Below are 22485 nucleotides of genomic sequence, written 5' to 3'. Positions count from 1 at the left end.
TCCTGGCTCTGTCGTGGTTGTAGTTCCTGACTCTATGTGTCGTGGTTGTAGTTCCTGGCTCTGTCGTGGTTGTCGTTCCTGACTCTATGTGTCGTGGTTGTAGTTCCTGACTCTATGTGTCGTGGTTGTCGTTCCTGGCTCTGTCGTGGTTGTAGTTCCTGACTCTATGTGTCGTGGTTGTAGTTCCTGGCTCTGTCGTGGTTGTCGTTCCTGACTCTATGTGTCGTGGTGGGGAGTTCCAGACTCCAGAACGACATATTCTTTTATAGAAACATAAAAGTTGTGATGATATAGACAAAAATTTTATATACAACACTTTTGCGCAGGCGTTATCTTGAGGTTATCTTGAGATGATTTCGGGGCTTTAGTGTCCCCGCGGCCCGGTCCTCGACCAGGCCTCCACCCCCAGGAAGCAGCCCGTGACAGCTGACTAACTCCCAGGTACCTATTTACTGCTAGGTAACAGGGGCATTCAGGGTGAAAGAAACTTTGCCCATTTGTTTCTGCCTCGTGCGGGAATCGAACCCGCGCCACAGAATTACGAATCCTGCGCGCTATCCACCAGGCTACGAGGCCTCCTGGCGTGTGTACGCCTGGTACACACACCCGTGCAACCACACATCCTCCAGTGTGTATGTGTACATATGTATATATGTGTATATATGTATCTATGTGTGTATATGTATCTTATGTGTGTATATGTATGTAGCCCGTGGCCTTGTCCCCGACTAGGCCTCATAGTTGGTGGTCTAGTCAACTAGGCTGTTGGACGCAGCTACTCGCAGCCTGACGTATGAATCACAGCCTGGTTGATCAGGTCTTTTTTTGAGGGGGGGTGGGGGGAGGGGGTTATCAAGTTTACAGGCTTGATTATTGTGTGAGGTCGGTCAGTTATGACCCTTATCTTGAGGTTATCTTGAGATGATTTCGGGGCTTTTAGTGTCCCTGCGGCCCGGTCCTCGACCAGGCCTCCTCCCCCAGGAAGCAACCCGTGACAGCTGACTAACACCCAGGTACCTATTTTACTGCTAGGTAACAGGGGCGTAGGGTGAAAGAAACTCTGCCCATTGTTTCTCGCCGGCGCCTGGGATCGAACCCCAGGACCACAGGATCACAAGTCCAGTGTGCTGTCCGCTCGGCCGACCGGCTCCCTTAACCCCTTATGTGTAGTGGAAGCGTGTTGAACAGTCTCGGGCCTCTGATGTTGATAAGAGTTCTCTCTCAGAGTACCTGTTGCCTATGGCCATAGGCTCAGTATAGTTCCCAACTATCAGTATTATCTGTACATTACTTACTGTACTGATGTACAAGGGCCATTATCTGATGGCCCCTGTACATCAGTACGTGTGTGTGTGTGTGTGTGTGTGTGTGTGTGTGTGTGTGTGTGTGTGTGTGTGTGTGTGTGTGTGTGTGTGTGTGTGTGTGTGTGTGTGTGTGTGTATTACAGCAATCGGATTGCTAAAAAAACAATAAATTATATATTTCACGTTAAGTTTACTTCAGTGATAGGCTCCTCAGGTCTGGTTTACTTTCCTCCACATGAAAAAATTAACGCCCCAAGCTTGGTTTACACCCCTCCCTCACCACCACCACCTGGTGCCCCCAACGACCCTCCCCCCCCCCCACCTGGTGCCCCCAACGACCCTCCCCCCCCCACCTGGTGCCCCCAACGACCCTCCCCCCCACCTGGTGCCCCCAACGACCCTCCCCCCCCACCTGGTGCCCCCAACGACCCTCCCCCCCCACCTGGTGCCCCCAACGACCCTCCCCCCCCCCCACCTGGTGCCACTAACGACCCCCCCCCCCACCTGGTGCCACTAACGACTCACCACCTGGTGCCACTATAAACGACTCCATATTGGCCAATGGCACCCCCCCCCCCCTCGTGTGTGACTTGTTTCTCGGTAGTGTTAATTAACGTATCTTGTTTTGGCCTCGTCGATAGTTGCCCGGTTGTGGACACGTTGTTCAGCCACACTGTTGGTGGTGGTGGTCCGCGCTGGGCCTCCAGTGGTGGGTGTGTTCCCCACCAGAGGTGTACTCACCTAATTGTACTCACCTAATTGTGCTTGCGGGGGTTGAGCTCTGGCTCTTTGGTCCCGCCTCTCAACCGTCAATCAACTGGTGTACAGATTCCTGAGCCTATTGGGCTCTATCATATCTACATTTGAAACTGTGTATGGAGTCAGCCTCCACCACATCACTTCCTAATGCATTCCATTTACTAACTACTCTGACACTGAAAAAGTTCTTTCTAACGTCTCTGTGGCTCATTTGGGTACTCAGCTTCCACCTGTGTCCCCTTGTTCGCGTCCCACCAGTGTTGAATAGTTCATCCTTGTTTACCCGGTCGATTCCCCTGAGGATTTTGTAGGTTGTGATCATGTCCCCCCTTACTCTTCTGTCTTCCAGTGTCGTGAGGTGCATTTCCCGCAGCCTTTCCTCATAACTCATGCCTCTTAGTTCTGGGACTAGTCTAGTAGCATACCTTTGGACTTTTTCCAGCTTCGTCTTGTGCTTGACAAGGTACGGGCTCCATGCTGGGGCCGCATACTCCAGGATTGGTCTTACATATGTGGTGTACAAGATTCTGAATGATTCCTTACACAGGTTCCTGAACGCCGTTTTGATGTTAGCCAGCCTCGCATATGCCGCAGACGTTATTCTCTTTATGTGGGCTTCAGGAGACAGGTTTGGTGTGATATCAACTCCTAGATCTTTCTCTCTGTCTGTTTCATTAAGTACTTCATCTCCTATTCTGTATCCTGTGCCTGGCCTCCTGTTTCCACTGCCTAGTTTCATTACTTTGCATTTACTCGGGTTGAACTTCAACAGCCATTTGTTGGACCATTCACTCAGTCTATCCAGGTCATCTTGTAGCCTCCTACTATCATCCTCTGTTTCAATCCTCCTCATAATTTTTGCATCGTCGGCAAACATTGAGAGGAACGAATCTATACCCTCTGGGAGATCATTTACATATACCAGAAACAGTATAGGTCCAAGGACTGACCCCTGCGGGACTCCACTTGTGACGTCTCGCCAATCTGAGGCCTCACCCCTCACACAGACTCGTTGTCTCCTGTTGCTTAGGTATTCCTCTATCCACCGGAGTACCTTCCCTCTCACTCCAGCCTGCATCTCCAACTTTCGCACTAGCCTCTTGTGTGGTACTGTATCAAAGGCTTTCTGACAATCCAAAAATATGCAGTCTGCCCACCCTTCTCTTTCTTGCCTTATTTTTGTTGCCTAGTCGTAGAATTCAAGTAACCCTGTGAGGCAGGATGTGAGGCAGGTGTGTGTGTGTGTGTGTGTGTGTGTGTGTGTGTGTGTGTGTGTGTGTGTGGTTGTGGGTGTGGGTGTGGGTGTGTACTCACCTAATTGTGCTTGCGGGTGTTGAGCTCTGGCTCTTTGGTCCCGCCTCTCAACTGTCAATCAACTGGTGTACAGGTTCCTGAGCCTACTGGGCTCTATCATATATACATTTGAAACTGTGTATGGAGTCAGCCTCCACCACATCACTTCCTAGTGCATTCCATCCGTTAACTACTCTGACACTGAAAAAGTTCCTTCTAACGTCTCTGTGGCTCATGTGGGCACTAAGTTTCCACCTGTGTCCCCTTGTTCGTGTTCCACCCGTGTTAGAGAGTTTGTCTTTGTCCACCTTGACAATTCCCCTGAGAATTTTATAGGTGGTTATCATGTCTTCCCTTACTAATCTGTCTTCCAGGGACGTGAGTTTCTGCTCACTTAGCCTTTCCTCGTAGCTCATACCTCTCAGTTCCGGGACTAGTCTGGTGGCATACCGCTGAATCATCTCTAACTTTGTCTTGTGTTTAACTAGGTATGAACTCCAGGCTGGAGCTGCATATTCCAGTATTGGTCTGACGTAAGTGGTATACAGGGTCCTGAACGATTCCTTACATAAGTTTCTAAAGGCAGTTCTTATGTTGGTCAGTCTAGCATATGTCGCTGATGATATCCTTTTCATGTGGACCTCTGGGGACAGGTTCGGTGTGATATCAACCCCCAGATCTTTCTCTCAATTTGACTCTTGTAGGATTTCACCTCCCAAGTGGTACCTTGTGTTCAGCCTTCTGCTCCCTTCGCCTAATTCCATTACTTTGCTCTTTCCTGAGTTGAACTTTAGTAGCCATTTTCTAGACCATTCCTCCAGCCTGTCCAGGTCGTCCTGTAGTCTCTGTCTATCTTCATCTGTCTTGATTCTTCTCATAATTTGTGCATCATCAACAAACATTGAGAGGAATGAGTCTATACCCTCTGGAAGATCGTTTACATATATTAGAAAAAGGATGGGTCCAAGTACTGAGCCCTGTGGGACTCCGCTGGTGACATCTCGCCACTCTGATGTCTCCCCCCTCACAGTTACTCGCTGTTTCCTGTTGCTTAGATACTCCCTTATCCACTGGAGCACCTTACCTTTTACTCCTGCCTGTTGCTCCAAACTTTCGTAACAGCTTTTTTGTGAGGTACTGTGTCAAAAGCTTTCTGACAGTCCAAGAAAATGCAGTCTGCCCACCCTTCTCTTTCAGTAGTAGTGTGTAGTGTGGTGGTGTGGTGGTGGTTGTAGTGTGATGGTGGTAGTGTGGTAGTGGACAGAAGTGTGGTGGTGGTTGTATGGTGGTGGTAGTGTGGTGGTAGTGGTGGTAGTGGTAGTGGTGGTAGTGGTGGTAGTGGTAGTGGTGGTAGTGGTGGTAGTGGTAGTGTGGTAGTGGTGGTAGTGTGGTGGTAGGAAGGCCCCTGGGTTATCTACCGGAGCATTATGGGGCCACTTACCGTTCATACCACCAGACTCAACCCCTCACTACTCCTTCCGGCCCTCCCCTCTCACTGTTTCCCCTCCCCCCTCCCTCAGTAATCCTACCCTCCCCTCCCACGGTAATGCACCCCCTTCCCCTCCCCCCTTCCCCTTTCCCAGGTGACTACTCCATAAGGACAACTACAGTAATCAGTGTAATATGGGAGCGCTGATAACTCCAGCACCAAAGGCACACACACAGGCAGAGTAACATCAGCAGCATATGCGACGCTGGAGAACGTCGTCTAGACACCTAAATCAAGACTGAAGGCAGCGTACGTTAGACTAATACTGGAAGATGCAGCACCCGCATGGAATCAAGTCTTGTAAAGCATGAAACTAAGCTGTAAGATTAGGTTGAGGGGGGAAAATGGACCTCACAATCATGAAGGGTGGAAAAGAGGAGACATGACCAAAACATTGCAGATACTAAGAGAGGGAGTAGACAAAGTGCACTACAAGGTCAGCCTCTTGTAGTGCCTCTTTTTCAGTGCCACCTCGTACGGGTGGCACTGGAAGAGGAGGTTGTGGAAGCCACCTCCATCCACACCTTTAAGACCAGATTCGAGCAACAGAACAGATTGAATTATAACGCAACAGGTACAAGAGGCTGAGTAGGCTGGGCATGCAGAGCTAGAGCTCACTTCGTAGTAGTCACCCACAGGTAAGTATTGAAAGGTAAACCACTATTAGGTAAGCACCCCATTGAGACAAGAGGGGGGGTGAGGATAGGGGGGAGAGGTTAGGTAGGTAGGAGTCCGCGGAGGGTATATAGCGAAGATTGGGGTAGGGGATGTGTGTGTGTTGGGGGGAAGGGGGTAGGTTAGGTAGGTAGGTAGGAAGGTAGCAGGGGAGGTTAGTAGGGGCTAGCGAGCGAGTGAGTCAGAGGGGGGTAGTAGGCAGCGTCCTCCCCTCCCTCCCCCTCTCCCTCGTCCCCTCACCCCCTGTCCCCTCAGTGGGTGGCAGTGTGGCTCTTCAGTCAGCGAGAGCGCCTCGTGGGGAGCAGTCGTGTAGCTAGTGCCACGCAGGTCGCTGCCTAACCGTCGCCGCTCGTCCGTATATACCCCCCCACCACCCATCAACTACCATATAATACTCCCCCCGTCAACCACCACCCCTCCTCCAGTCAACTAACCACCACACACACTCATAGTCAACCACTATTACTACTACTACCTCCAGTCATAACTATCTAGTCTCGATTCGATTCTCATTAGGTTTTAGGTTATTGTATTTGTGTTGTATTTGTGAAGAGTGGCAACCCCCCCACCCCCCCTCCACCCCCCTCCACCAAGCGTTGATCAAGGCACTGACCAATCTGTGAACGACTTAGACATTAACCCTCAGCACTCGAGGCGACCTGAAGATTCGAGTGAAGACTTGATATAAAACTCAGATTGAGTGATCGTACTCAAGAAGTGAAGATCCACGAGTGTGACTTTGCGTGTGTGTGTGTGTGTGTGTGCGCGCGTGTGTATGTGTAGCTCGGAGAAGGCGCACTTATACCACATACACACACACTTCAACGTCTCAACCGCCTCTGAAGTAAGTAAGTTTTTGTTTACCATTCTGTTTGTCTTGAAGATCCAGTAAATCATGTGGATCTAGCAAAGATCCACATGACTTACTGTTTGCAGTAAGTCATGTGTGTGTCTCTGACGCTCGAGTGGTTGTTTGGAGTTGGACCAATTGAAGGTAGTGTGATGTAATTGTCTACGAGAAACAGCTGAGCGGGTGGACGTACTTTTCCTTGCCCCCGGGGGGGGGGGGGGAAGGGGGGGTAAGGATTCTGTGGGAAGTCAGTTGTGTTTCTTGGGAATTGTGTTTACAGTGTGTCTTGGTTTGTTTGCCATGGCACCAGGGTCTGTGGCACCATGGCACTATGGATTATGGCACCATTGACTGTGACATCAGGGACTGTGGCACCAGGGTCTGGTATTATGGACTCTGGCACTATGGGTTATGGCACTATAGGGACTGGGGCACTTGGCATTATGGACTATGGCACTATGGACTGTGGCACCAGGGTCTGGCATTATGGACTATGGCACCATGGTCTGGCACCATGGCGCTATGGCATTATGGACTATGGCACTATAGGGACTGTGGCACCAGGGTCTGGCATTATGGACTATGGCACTATAGGGACTGTGGCACCATGGACTATGGCTTCAGGGCCTGTGGCACCAAGGCCTGTGGCACCATTGACTGTGGCACCATTGACTGTGGCACCAGGGATTGTGGCACCAAGGTCTGGCACTATGGACTATGGCACCAGTGACTGTGGCACCAAGGTCTGTGGCACCAGTGACTGTGGCACCACCAGACGCCACATGTGACGACCTGTAGACCCTAAAACAATACACCCAAGCAACCCACCTAACCTGCCAACTCCGATGCATAGAAAACGAAGATATTTGCGTTACGTGTCATAATAGATTGCATTTGTTACGTTAGCTTCCACAACGTAAAAAAACGCGACCTATTGGTTGAGAAGACTTGAGCGTTGCACAGCTGGGTGGCCCAGGCGACGTACGGGTGGTCGTAACCCTAAGGGCCCGGGTTCGATTCCCGGGGGGGGGGGGCATGATCTCACGACATTATATCAGTTTCCAGTCATTAGACGCTGTGCAATTATACTCTTTTTCGCTCGTGTCCTTGTGGATATATATAGATATATACATATAAATATAGTATATCTATACTATATATATATATAGTATAGATATATATAGTTGGGCCAATTCAGATAGACATGCTGTGACACCCTGTATGACTAACTATCCTGCGAGATAGCTTTTCCCTTTAGTATCTGTATTTAGTATTTTTAAGTATCTCTTCGACACCAACTCTGTATCCCTTCATGCAGTCTATAGGGACGCGGTGTATTAATGTGCAGATATCTTTGGTGTATTAATACAAGCAAATCAAGATCATTCTAGGAAGGTTAGAGAAGGAAATAATTGCGTAAGGGATACGAGTGACCGGGGGCCAGATTCACGAAAGCACTTACGCAAGCACTTACGAACGTGTACATCTTTCCTCAATCTTTGACGGCTTTGGTTACATTTAATAAACAGTTTACAAGCATGAAAACTTGACATTCAACTGTTGTTATTGTTATAAACAGCCTCCTGGTGCTTCGGAGCTCATTAACTGTTTAATAATTGGAAACAAAGCCGCCAAAGATTGAGAAAAGATGTACAGGTTCGTAAGTGCTTTCGTGAATCCCAGAGGCCACAGAATATGAACCAGGAGTAGACAGGGATCCTAAGACACGATCAAGACTCTGTTTTATCATGGCCCTTTTCATTTCCGTTCTGTACGTTTAACTTAGTCATTTCCACGCTTACAGCGTAGGAGTATGTGATCTACGCTTACGCCAGACCATAGTGTGTGATCTACGCTTACACCAGACCATAGTGTGTGATCTACGCTTACACCAGACCATAGTGTGTGATCTACGCTTACACCAGACCATAGTGTGTGATCTACGCTTACGCCAGACCATAGTGTGTAATCTACGCTTACACCAGACCATAGTGTGTGATCTACGCTTACACCAGACCATAGTGTGTGATCTACGCTTACGCCAGACCATAGTGTGTGATCTACGCTTACACCAGACCATAGTGTGTGATCTACGCTTACACCAGACCATAGTGTGTGAGCTACGCTTACACCAGACCATAGTGTGTGATCTACGCTTACACCAGACCATAGTGTGTGATCTACGCTTACACCAGACCATAGTGTGTGATCTACGCTTACACCAGACCATAGTGTGTGAGCTACGCTTACACCAGACCATAGTGTGTGATCTACGCTTACACCAGACCATAGTGTGTGATCTACGCTTACACCAGACCATAGTGTATGATCTACGCTTACATCAGACCATAGTGTGTGATCTACGCTTACGCCAGACCATAGTGTGTGATCTACGCTTACACCAGACCATAGTGTGTGGTCTACGCTTACACCAGACCATAGTGTGTGAGCTACGCTTACACCAGACCATAGTGTGTGATCTACGCTTACATCAGACCATAGTGTGTGAGCTACGCTTACACCAGACCATAGTGTGTGAGCTACGCTTACACCAGACCATAGTGTGTGATCTACGCTTACATCAGACCATAGTGTGTGAGCTACGCTTACGCCAGACCATAGTGTGTGATCTACAGGGTACGCTTACGCTTACGCCAGACCATAGTGTGTGATCTACAGGGTCGTAATTAAAATATTCCTGAGAAATACTTCAATGCCAAATTCACCGAAGTAGATATTGATAATTGATTAGCAAACAATCAAACAACTCTAGGATTGTATTTTCTATCCTATCCTATCCAACTAACATCCATCCTGTCCTCTAGCGACAAAAAGGTGAATGAATTACGAAGCGACTAAACCAGTTTTGACTAGCAGAGGGAAGGAGGGATATGCGACAGACTAAGATTCGCGACACGGGCAGAAAGCGCTATGAAAGCATACCGCAATGAAGAGATACAATGGACAGGGAACCGAGATACAAGGACGGTGAGAAGGAATGGTGCCCAACCACTTGAACTAAGTGTGGGAGGGGGAAGGGGGATCGAACGCTGTCCTGCAAGACAGGTAGTTAGACAAACGAGCTCATCTTTCGTAGTAAATCTCAGATTATTAATACGAGAATCGTAGTTTATTATGTATCCTTCCCCCCCCCCCATGTATAAAAGATTATGTATCAAGCTGTGTGAATCACCAGCCCTCCCCCCTCTATGTGTCGTGGGGGGGGGGAAGAGTGTAAAACATTCATTGAAGGAAAGAATTTTGCGTGAATTGGGATTACTCAAGAATGAAAATAATGAATGTGTGGGAGACTTATTGGTGGAGAGGATTGGGAGGAGATTGGAGGCGGTGGAGGGGGGGGGGTGATTGGTAGAGGTAAAGAGGGTAGGATTGGAGGGAGGGGGGTGTTAAGGGTCGTGTATGGAACATCATACAGAATCCGTTTAACGGGGTATCCGGTTAAACGTTTTTCCTCCGTGCGTTTCCGTAGCTATTTCGGATTAAATGACAAGTAGGTGAGTTGGCTGAATTTTATCCTCTTTAACTGTAGGAGAACCTATTTACATATTTCCCAATTTAGAACCCATTTATATATATATATATATATATATATATATATATATATATATATATATATGCCTAGTCGGTTTTAATTCAATTTTTAATAATAAATGTACACAAAACTTTTCTGTAATATATTTTCTCGTGTTGGAGTTTATCTACCTGGTCTAATTTCCGAACACTTGAGTAGATTCCCCCCAAAAAAAATCTACTTTTAGTATAGACGCAAAAATTGATTGATTTTTTTTTTTTAGGGATATTCCATAGCCTCTGGCTGGGGTCCTGACCTCTATGTCCGCCTCTGATATATTACAGATTAGGCCTATATTTATTCCAACATGTCTTTTCAATACGCCGTATTTTTTTTTTTTTTTTTTTTTGGTACGGAATCGGCCAGTGCGTTAAAAAATGCGTCGTCAAGTCAGACTTGACGCAAGGTAATATTGACTTTTTTGTTTGAGAACAGCGGCAGCAATAGGTTGCTGGAATGTTTCTGGTTACGCCAGACAGTTGCATTCTTTACGGAGTGTCAGATGGCGTTTGCGTAGACGTCATTATAGGGCGTATTTCCGTCAACTACGCCGCGTCCTGATCTCTGTATTTCCTGAGAAAAGACGGGCGATCTTGGCGTACAGGTCTTGGCGTACAGGTCTTGGCGTACTGGTCTTGGCGTACTGGTCTTGGCGTACAGGCCTTGGCGTACAGGCCTTGGCGTACAGGTCTTGGCGTACAGGTCTTGGCGTACAGGCCTTGGCGTACAGGCCTTGGCGTACAGGTCTTGGCGTACAGGCCTTGGCGTACAGGTCTTGGCGTATTGGTCTTGGCGTACAGGTCTTGGCGTACTGGTTGTCACGACCCTTGAGACTAAATAATGTTCTTCTCCCCACAGTGTAAAGAACAAATAAACATCTGCCATGCCAATAGGTGTCTTGGGGTATAATTAATCACTGTATAAAAACGGGAGAACAATATATTTTGCTAAGGGTGACAACTTAACAACAATTAAATAAATAGTAGCCAGAAATATTTATCAGCATGTGATACTATAGAATGCAAGTAATTAGTTGAGACCCAAGCACTATCACCAGAATATGGAGTAAGCCATAAATACACTAAAATCGTCTATCCAGATAAATTAATATTTATATGGGCTTAAAATAACAGAAACCAAGAACTTAGCTTAAACACAACTGCACTCGACCGCAGCCGCCACTCTACTGCCCAGGACGTGGTCCGCAGGCCCAACGTCGACTAACCGTCTACCCAAACACCAATTAACGTTCGCATGAACATTGTGAACATTATATTTACAAAGGTCAGCCCTAACTCCAACATTATTAACTAAGAGTTGTAATTACCGGTCTCACATTCCTTGAAATATTACGGCTACCAAATATGGGAATAAATAAATATAAAACTATAGGCAATTGATTTGCCAACAATCGCCCTGGCCATTCCCAATTATTGTCAACCGCCCACACGGCTAATTTCACGTGACATCCACCACCAAAACATACCTGTTTTAGTCGAGCCTGGCCTCGGGCCGGGCTTGGGGAGTAGAAGAACTCCCAGAACCCCATCAACCAGGTACCTTACACACACTACCCAGCTATCTATGTTATATATATATAATGTATATATATCTATATACACAAATCTTATACAACTGACAGCAATATTTACTTAGAGAAAACAATAACATAATACGAGGTTCGGGAGAATTGGCAGAATCGTAATAAGATTCGTGACACTGGTCTTGGCGTACAGGTCTTGGCGTACAGGTCTTGGCGTACAGGTCTTGGCGTACAGGTCTTGGCGTACAGGTCTTGGCATACAGGTCTTGGCGTACAGGTCTTGGCGTACAGGTCTTGGCGTACAGGTCTTGGCATACAGGTCTTGGCGTACAGGTCTTGGCGTACAGGTCTTGGCGTACAGGTCTTGGCGTACAGGTCTTGGCGTACAGGTCTTGGCGTACAGGTCTTGGCGTACAGGTCTTGGCATACAGGTCTTGGCGTACAGGTCTTGGCATACAGGTCTTGGCATACAGGTCTTGGCGTACAGGACTTGGCATACAGGTCTTGGCGTACAGGTCTTGGCATACAGGTCTTGGCGTACAGGTTATCTAGTACGCCTGTACGTGTCTAGCGTTAAAAATTAAATATCGGAGAATTTAAGCGCGATTTGGGCGCTTTTCAAAGATGGCTCCTCTACCCTGTCTTCACCCGTGGTGTTCAACACGACTGTTTCTACTCCAACGCGAAGTGTCGAACTCGAATGTTATATAGCTGAAGAAAACTGAGCGATGCAATTTTTTTTTTCTCTGCGGTTTATTTCATATTTCTCGTGCCGATCACGTATGTAAGTTCAATTGAATATACAATTCGAGATGAAATGCGGTGCTTTGACCTGTATATTGTCAGGTGTGTGACGATGGTGTCACATTCTTTCCCTTCCTTACCTACCTACCTACCTACCTGTCTCCCTTCTTCCTCCTCCCTTCATTTTACCCTTCCTCCCTATACCTCTCTCTCTCTCCTTCCTCTTCCCTTCCTCTTACCCTACCTCCCTACACCTCTCTCTCTCTCTCTCTCTCCTTAATTTCGTTTTCACCTCCCTAACTCCTCCACCTCTTTCTGCGCCTTCTCTACGTTCTCCGTTCCCCCTGCCTAAGTCTTCTTTCTTCCCCTCTGCCTTCCTCGTCCTTCTCGCCCCCTTCTCCTCGCCCCCTTCTTCTCGCCCCTTCCTCCTCGCCCCCTCCTCCTCCTCCAACAGAGGACGCTGGACATTGACACCGGTTGATCACATTACCACCGAAACTGAATTCTGTTGTCCATTTACCCCGGCTGGAAGAGGGTCGTGCCCTTGTGCTCCCCCCTCGCCTTGCGTCGCGTCTGATTCTCGTTGTTGGGTGGGCGCGCGGGAGCTCCGTGGATGGTTACCGCGATCATTTCGGGGCTCAACGTCCTCGCGGCCCGGTCCCCCGACCAGGCTAACTCCCTGTTCTAATGGTTTTTAAACAGCGTGCAAGGGGGGAATGTTGGGTAACCTGATCCCTCCACTTTGAGAGAGAGAGAAAAGGCTGCAAAACAGCCTGACGGATCAATCCTGGCCCCAGCGATGAGCAGGGGTGGGGAGGAGGGGAGTAAAGCAACTCGCGAAACCCATTACAGGTAAAATACAAGCGAGGTCAAGGCCCGGTATAGGGAGGGATACTGCCCTCTACCGGTCAATGTTTGACCTGTCACTCCAAGATCTCCAACGTCTTATATTCATTAGCAGGGCCTGCGCGCGCGTACGCACGCCCGCACCGCTACACACAAAGAAAGGATCAGAGAAGATATGTTCAAGACATACAAGATTATTGCGTTGACCGAAAGTTCAAAGATGAGATTTTCAATTGGTATTTAAGTTTCCAGTTCCGTATTTGAATAGCAGCTATAAGGAGTAGCACGGGCTCACCATAGCCCGTGCTACTTTGAACTTTGTTCTAGGTAGCGAATCTTTAACAGCAACAGCTAAGGAATAGCAAGTAGGAAGAGGGTCATTGTAACAAGCAATCAGTGATTTAAAGGCGGGGCTTAGGAGCTGGCTCTCAGCGCACTGTCAGCGGATATAGGTCAGTACACACACACACACACTCTTGAACCTTCAGGTAGTTTCCCTTCACATATTTAATTTGTCTTGACATGTAGGAGAGAGATGTGTGACCTAATATGTAAAACTGGAGTGTTAGGTATGGAGGCTATGTCGGCCAGATGACGTCCCGCGGGGCGACGGGTCGTACTGCCCGGGGCGACGGGTCGTACTGCCCGGGACGACGTGTTGTACTGCCCGGGGCGACGGGTCGTACTGCCCGGGGCGACGGGTCGTACTGCCGGGGCGACGGGTCGTACTGCCCGGGGCGACGTGTCGTACTGCCCGGGGCGACGGGTCGTACTGCCGGGGCGACGGGTCGTACTGCCCGGGCGACGGGTCGTACTGCCGGGGGCGGACGACCTACCTGAGACGACGTCTCCGGCCCTGTGCGACGATCGTCGTGTAGTAGCCTCGTCCGCCCAATTCCTCTGGCGTCACTGGAGGATACAGCGGTTTACATGTGTATCACACTCTAGTCGCCTTCAAATGTATACTGCGGTATATTTATAGTGTAAAGTTTTGCGTAGACTCGCGCGAACAAATTAAGATCGTTAATGTAGAGTGTTGCTCGCAATTTTTTTTTTTTTGTGTACTTGTTTTTAATTTGTTTTTCGTCAAGTTCGTAAAATTAAAAGTATCATTCGAGCCGTGTTGTTGTTGTTATTGTCATTTATCTGCTGTTATTGGTGATGCTACGAGTGCTGTTTCTGTTTCTAAGTTGCATTTGCAACTTCCCCTCTTGCAGTGTAGCACAGCAGGATGGGGGAGGGGAGAGGGGGGAAGAGGGGAGCGTTTCTCACTGATCAGGAGGCAGGATTCATCAAGGTATTCATCATCACCAGTTACGAAACCTTTACATCTTTCCCTCAGTCATGGCGGCTAGGTTTACATTTAGTAAAGAGTTTAGGGGCTTGGGAACTTTACAATCTTTCTCTCTCTTCCCCCCCCCTCCTCCCCCTACTTTATTTCCCCCCGCCCCCTCCCTCATTTTCCCTCGCCCCCTCCCTCATTTCACCCCCCCGCCCCCTCCCTCATTTCCCCCCCCCGCCCCCTCCCTCATTTCCCCCTCGCCCCCTCCCTCATTTTCCCCCTCTCCAACCTCATTCTCCTCCTTCCCTATCTCCCCCCCCCTCTCCCCCCCCCCTCCCCCACAGCCATGTGGTAAAACACACACACACACACACACACACACACACACACACACACACACACACACACACACACACACACACACACACACACACACACACACACTAGTTCAGTAGTTAACTCTTGAAGGTTACAACAATGGAACAGGTTAATTCAGCCTGCATAACTCAGAAATATATCTATATCACTTTTTAAAACATTACAAATACAGCTTGTTTGTTTTGGGGGGTGATTGTATCCTAGTTTGTTTGTCCCCCCCCTCCCCCCCAAGCTTAACTATAGTATTTAGGAAGCTTATATATCCTCGTTTGGAATGATTCTAGCATATTGTATTAAGACCTAAACTCAATGATGCCAAATCCCCCTTCGTTCGGCCAAAGTGTGTGTGTGTGTTTTTTTTTTGGTTTATAATGATCTGTTGAATATATATATTTTTTAGGCGAAATTGGCGCGCGTGAATTGGGATTTGTTTGGCGAGTCTGTTGAGAATGGACACAAAATTGAATGCTAATTTTTTTATTTGTGGGGGGGGGGGGGGTTAATAATTGCTGGCAAAAAAAAAAAAACAGAATTAGCAAAGCTCACTTGTGGAACTGAATTGTGGTGAAGGGTAATCCCAGTTGGTGGAGGGGGGGGGGGTAATCCCAGTTGTGGGGGGGGGGAGGGTGATTAGCAGTGTGAGGTAATTGTTATGAGGGAGGAGGAGGAGGAGGGAGAGAGAGAGAGAGAGAGGGAGAGAGAGAGAGAGAGAGAGAGAGAGAGAGAGAGAGAGAGAGAGAGAGAGAGAGAGAGAGAGAGAGAGAGAGAGAGAGAGAGAGAGAGGGGGAGAGAGAGAGAGAGAAAGAGAGAGAGAGAGAGAGAGAGAGAGAGAGAGAGAGAGAGAGAGAGAGAGAGAGAGAGAGAGAGAGAGAGAGAGAGAGAGAGAGGGGAGTGAGAGGACGGAATACAGGATATTCCCCCCCCCCTCCCCCGCCTATAGAATATAGAAAATGGGTTTGGTTACGTTAATGAGTTTAGGTCTAGTTATGCTAATATGGTCCTGCTAGGCATATACCTGTACTCATTAGCGGGGGGGGGGGGTTATATGTTAATTGAGTTTGGTTGTAATTGCGATAGCTTAATTATTCCCAATTCAGGTATCAACCGGATCTCGTTTTCTTTTGACAACAAACGTGAATTCCGTTTTCAAAATAGCACACACAAGTTAATCTTACGAAATTGCTATCCTTTCACCTGTCGGTTATCGCAGAGGGCGACGATAAATGACGTAGGTTATTGGGAACTTACGAGGTTGTAGACGTGATTGTTAATGTCATCCTGGGATGATTGAGACCATCCCGGGATGATTAATACCATCCTGGAATGATTGAGACCATCCTGGGATGATTGAGACCATCCTGGGATGATTGAGACCATCCTGGGATAATTGAGGCCATCCTGGGATGATTGAGACCATTCTGGGATGATTGAGGCCATCCCGGGATGATTGAGTCCATCCTGGGATGATTGAGACCATCCTGGGATGCTTGAGACCATCCTGGGATGATTGAGACCATCCTGAGATGATTGAGACCATCCTGGGATGATTGAGACCATCCTGGGATGATTGAGACCATCCTGGGATGATTGAGACTATCCTGAGATGATTGAGGCCATCCCGGGATGATTGAGGCCATCCCGGGATGATTAATACCATCCTGGGATGATTGAGACCATCCTGGGATGATTGAGTCCATCCTGGGATGATTGAGGCTATCCTGGGATGATTGAGACCATCCTGGGATGATTAATACCATCCTGGGATGATTGAGACCATTCTGGGATGATTGAGTCCATCCTGGGATGATTGAGGCCATCCTGGGATGATTGAGACCATCCTGGGATGATTGATACCATCCTGGGATGATTGAGACCATCCTGGGATGATTGAGACTATCCTGAGATGATTGAGGCCATCCCAGGATGATTAATACCATCCTGGGATGATTGAGACCATCCTGGGATGATTGAGGCTATCCTGGGATGATTGAGACCATCCTGGGATGATTAATACCATCCTGGGATGATTAATACCATCCTGGGATGATTAATACCAACCTGTGATGATTGAGACCATCCTGGGATGATTGAGTCCATCCTGGGATGATTGAGGCTATCCTGGGATGATTGAGGCTATCCTGGGATGATTGAGACCATCCTGGGATGATTAATACCATCCTGGGATGATTAATACCATCCTGGGATGATTAATACCACCCTGGGATGATTGAGGCTATCCTGGGATGATTGAGACCATCCTGGGATGATTAATACCATCCTGGGATGATTAATACCATCCTGGGATGATTAATACCATCCTGGGATGATTAATACCACCCTGGGATGATTGAGACTATCCTGAGATGATTGAGACCATCCTGGGATGATTAATACCATCCTGGGATGATTGAGACTATCCTGGGATGATTGAAACCATCCCGGGATGTTTGAGGCTATCCTAGGATAATTCAGAGGTAGCCTATGAAGTTTAGATCTAGTCCGTGAGGCTTAGAGGTAAGTCATTGAATAACAAGATGCAAGGCACCTGGGAGTTAGTCAGCTGTCACGGGTTGCTTCCTGGGGGTGAAGGCCTGGTCGAGGACCGGGCCGCGGGGACACAAAAGCCCCGAAATCATCTCAAGATAACTCAAGATAAGGCAGCTGACCAAACAATAAGAATGGAAGGTGCTCCTCCTGGCGATTGCAAGGTTCGTCCCAGGCTGTGGTGACCTTCAGTGGGGGTGGTGGGAAGGGATAGGGGGGGGGGGATAGGAGTCCCCTGGTTTGAGCAGTGCCCCTTTAACACTACCACCACCACCACCACCCACTTCTCTACCTGGGGAGTGGGGTAGGGAGGGGACGAAGCTAGCGGCGCCCTTGTGAACGTTCTCGGAGGGTCTCTGGAGGCGTTGTACCTGACCTGCCGGAGGTCAGGTTGAAGGGGGGGGGCTTCTGGGGATAGGGAGGGGGCGGGGGGGGGGTGTTATATGGGGGGGAAAGGAGGGGTGATATCGAGGGGGGGGGGTAGGGTGGTTATCAAGGTAGAGCCGGATGGACAGGCCGGCTTTAACAGCAGACTCAGAACTTCGCACTCGGAGGGACACTATTCTCTCTCTCTCTCTCTCTCTCTGTCTCTCTCTCTCTCTCTCTCTCTCTCTCTCTCTCTCTCTCTCTCTCTCTCTCTCTCTGTCTCTGTCTCTCTCTCTCTCTCTCTCTCTCTCTCTCTCTCTCTCTCTGTCTCTCTCTCTCTCTCTCTCTCTCTCTCTCTCTCTCTCTCTCTCTCTCTCTCTCTCTCTCTCTCTCTCTCTCTCTCTCTCTCTCTCAGGTCTGGGCATCTGTCGTTGTTGTATGTTGATTGGAGCGTTGGAAGGAGACGGTGATTGTGGTGATAGTGTGATGGTGTGAGTTTGATGGTGATGGTGTGATTTTGGTGGTGATGGTGTGATCTTGATGGTGATGGTGTGTGATTTTGGTGATGATGGTGTGATCTTGATGGTGATGGTGTGATCTTGGCGGTGATAGTGTGATCTTGATGGTGATGGTGTGATCTTGATGGTGATGGTGTGATATTGGTGGTGATGGTGTGATGTTGGTGGTGATGGTGTGATGTTGGTGGTGATGGTGTGATCTTGGTGGTGATGGTGTGGTCTTGGTGGTGATGGTGTGATCTTGATGGTGGTGGTGTGATCTTGATGGTGATGGTGTGATCTTGGTGGTGATGGTGTGATGTTGGTGGTGATGGTGTGATCTTGGTGGTGATGGTGTGGTCTTGTTGGTGATGGTGTGATCTTGGTGGTGATGGTGTGATCTTGATGGTGATGGTGTGATCCTGGTGGTGATGGTGTGATCCTGATGGTGATGGTGTGAGCCTGATGGTGATGGTGTGATCTTGGTGGTGATGGTGTGATCTTGGCGGTGATAGTGTGATCTTGATGGTGGTGGTGTGATCTTGATGGTGATGGTGTGATCTTGATGGTGATGGTGTGATCTTGGTGGTGATGGTGTGATGTTGGTGGTGATGGTGTAATCTTGATGGTGATGGTGTGATCTTGGTGGTGATGGTGTGGTCTTGGTGGTGATGGTGTGATCTTGGTGGTGATGGTGTGATCTTGATGGTGATGGTGTGATCCTGGTGGTGATGGTGTGATCCTGATGGTGATGGTGTGAGCCTGATGGTGATGGTGTGATCTTGATGGTGATGATGTGAGCCTGATGGTGATGGTGTGATCTTGATGGTGATGGTGTGATCTTGGTGGTGATGGTGTGATCTTGATGGTGATGGTGTGATCTTGATGGTGATGGTGTGATCTTGATGGTGATGGTTTGATCTTGATGGTGATGGTGTGATCTTGGTGGTGATGGTGTGATGTTGGTGGTGATGGTGTGATCTTGATGGTGATGGTGTGATCTTGATGGTGATGGTGTGATCTTGGTGGTGATGGTGTGATCTTGATGGTGGTGTGATCTTGATGGTGATGGTGTGATCTTGGTGGTGATGGTGTGATCTTGATGGTGATGGTGTGATCTTGGTGGTGATGGTGTGATGTTGGTGGTGATGGTGTGATCTTGATGGTGATGGTGTGATCTTGGTGGTGATGGTGTGATCTTGGTGGTGATGGTGTGATCTTGGTGGTGATGGTGTGATTTTGATGGTGATCTTGACCTGCTTTCTCTTAATTTAAAAGAAACTACCCTCCTCTTCTTTTTTTGTTCCCCTCCCCCCTGTCAGTATCTTATATGTAGTGATCACGTCCCCTCATGTGTTATTTCCTTCTAGTGTCAGGGGGGGATGTAGTTCCCTGGTTGTAGTTGTGACAAACAGTTAGAAATGGTATTGAGGAGCGACGATAGTGATTGGGCTAGGTGGTGGTATATAAATATAAATATATATATATATATATATATATATATATATATATATATATATATATATATATATATATTGTGTGACATGACAGTTGTCCAGTGGGTGGCAGGGGTGTGTGTGGGTGGGGCAGGTGTGTACAGGTGTGTGTGTGTGTGGGTGGCAGGTGTGGGTTATACATGTGCGCCGCTGCAAGGGGAGGTGGGTGGGGGGGGGGGGGGGAGAGGAGAAGGGTGTCAAAGGTTGATGCGTTGCGTCACTGGTCCTTGTCACTTGAATAAGGTAGCACCGTACAGAACCAGTTGGGCCACCTCCTCTCCCTCTCTCTCTCACCCCACACCCCCCTCCCCCTCTCTCTCTCTCTCTCTCTCTCTCTCCCTCTCCCTCAGCACCCCCCCCCCCTCCCCTCCTCTCCCTTTCTGTGATTCTCTCCGCTTTATTCATACCATTCGTCCCACACACCTCTCTGTCTTTCTCTCTCCTCCAATTCTCAATATTCCTTTCTTGAAACCCCAACCCCCCCCCCCTTCTTTTCGTGGGGGGGGGGGTCCAACGACCCGTGGGACAGTTGTTTTGTGATCACATTCTTCTAGCCAAAGGATAGGAGACAAAGTGTAGTTTATATTTCCGTTCTGGTTGAGCCTTGAAGCCCTCCACTCCCCCTGCTGGGTTACAGAGCCTATTCCCCTCCGGTTTCACTCTGGGGGAGTCGAGAGATAATTAGACATACGCGCGATTGACCTCGTCAGGTCAGCTGAGATAGTTTGTGTCATGTGTGTAGGTCTTTAGTTCCTTCCTGCGCCTACAGGTAAATTGTCATTCAGTTAAATTTTGCTGGTTGTGTGTGTACTCACCTAGTTGTACTCACCTAGTTGTGTTTGCGGGGGTTGAGCTCTGGCTCTTTGGTCCCGCCTCTCAACCGTCAATCAACAGGTGTACAGATTCCTGAGCCTATCGGGCTCTGTCATATCTACACTTGAAACTGTGTATGGAGTGAGCCTCCACCACATCACCCCCTAATGCATTCCATTTGTCAACCACTCTGACACTAAAAAAGTTCTTTCTAATATCTCTGTGGCTCATTTGGGCACTCAGTTTCCACCTGTGTCCCCTTGTGCGTGTTCCCCTTGTGTTAAATAGACTGTCTTTATCTACCCTATCAATCCCCTTCAGAATCTTGAATGTGGTGATCATGTCCCCCCTAACTCTTCTGTCTTCCAGCGAAGTGAGGTTTAATTCCCGTAGTCTCTCCTCGTAGCTCATACCTCTCAGCTCGGGTACTAGTCTGGTGGCAAACCTTTGAACCTTTTCCAGTTTAGTCTTATCCTTGACTAGATATGGACTCCATGCTGGGGCTGCATACTCCAGGATTGGCCTGACATATGTGGTATACAAAGTTCTGAATGATTCTTTACACAAGTTTCTGAATGCCGTTCGTATGTTGGCCAGCCTGGCATATGCCGCTGATGTTATCCGCTTGATATGTGCTGCAGGAGACAGGTCTGGCGTGATATCAACCCCCAAGTCTTTTTCCTTCTCTGACTCCTGAAGAATTTCCTCTCCCAGATGATACCTTGTATCTGGCCTCCTGCTCCCTACACCTATCTTCATTACATTACATTTGGTTGGGTTAAACTCTAACAACCATTTGTTCGACCATTCCTTCAGCTTGTCTAGGTCTTCTTGAAGCCTCAAACAGTCCTCTTCTGTTTTAATCCTTCTCATAATTTTAGCATCGTCCGCAAACATTGAGAGAAATGAATCGATACCCTCCGGGAGATCATTTACATATATCAGAAACAAGATAGGACCGAGTACAGAGCCCTGTGGGACTCCACTGGTGACTTCACGCCAATCGGAGGTCTCACCCCTCACCGTAACTCTCTGCTTCCTATTGCTTAGATACTCCCTTATCCACTGGAGCACCTTACCAGCTACACCTGCCTGTCTCTCCAGCTTATGTACCAGCCTCTTATGCGGTACTGTGTCAAAGGCTTTCCGACAATCCAAGAAAATGCAGTCCGCCCAGCCCTCTCTTTCTTGCTTAATCTGTGTCACCTGATCGTAGAATTCTATCAAGCCTGTAAGGCAAGATTTACCCTCCCTGAATCCATGTTGGCGATTTGTCACGAAGTCCCTTCTCTCCAGATGTGTTACCAGGTTTTTTCTCACGATCTTCTCCATCACCTTGCATGGTATACAAGTCAAGGACACTGGCCTGTAGTTCAGTGCCTCTTGTCTGTCGCCCTTTTTGTATATTGGGACCACATTCGCCGTCTTCCATATTTCTGGTAGGTCTCCCGTCTCTAGTGATTTACAATACACTATGGAGAGTGGCAAGCAAAGTGCCTCTGCACACTCTTTCAGTACCCATGGTGAGATCCCATCTGGACCAACCGCCTTTCTAACATCCAGATCCAGCAGGTGTCTCTTGACCTCCTCTCTCGTAATTTCGAACTCCTCCAAGGCCGCCTGGTTTACCTCCCTTTCTCCTAGCACAGTGACCTCACCCTGTTCTATTGTGAAGACCTCCTGGAACCTCTTGTTGAGTTCCTCACACACCTCTCTGTCATTCTCTGTATACCTGTCCTCGCCTGTTCTAAGTTTCAGTACCTGTTCTTTCACTGTTGTTTTCCTTCTGATGTGACTGTGGAGTAGCTTTGGTTCGGTCTTGGCTTTGTTTGCTATATCATTTTCAAAAATTTTCTCTGCTTCTCTTCTCACCCTGACGTACTCATTCCTGGTTCTCTGGTATCTCTCCCTGCTTTCTGGTGTTCTGTTATTCCGGAAGTTCCTCCACGCCTTCTTGTTCAGTTTCTTCGCTTCCATACATGCCCTATTATACCATGGATTCTTTTGTTGCTTC

General features: G+C 48.3%; 1 protein-coding gene across 24 annotated transcripts in view; it reads left to right on the top strand.

The window, feature by feature from the left end:
- The window catches only part of Mef2 (myocyte enhancer factor 2), a 653808-nt gene that overhangs the window by 586734 nt on the left and 44589 nt on the right, over nucleotides 1–22485 (top strand). Inside the window, exon 1 of one of the 24 annotated variants that reach the window (XM_045740700.2) lies at nucleotides 6099–6364. The exons of 21 other annotated variants lie outside the window; for them this stretch is intronic. The gene's annotated coding sequence lies outside the window, so the exon portion shown is untranslated. Of the gene's footprint in view, nucleotides 1–6098; nucleotides 6369–9113; nucleotides 9437–22485 lie in introns of those variants that run through there. 2 more of the 24 variants (XM_045740701.2, XM_045740702.2) reach the window with 2 other exon arrangements.

Source organism: Procambarus clarkii, chromosome 13, assembly GCF_040958095.1.
Source record: "Procambarus clarkii isolate CNS0578487 chromosome 13, FALCON_Pclarkii_2.0, whole genome shotgun sequence".
Classification (NCBI taxonomy): Eukaryota; Metazoa; Arthropoda; class Malacostraca; order Decapoda; family Cambaridae; genus Procambarus; species Procambarus clarkii.
This window is presented reverse-complemented; position numbering and strand designations above follow the sequence as displayed.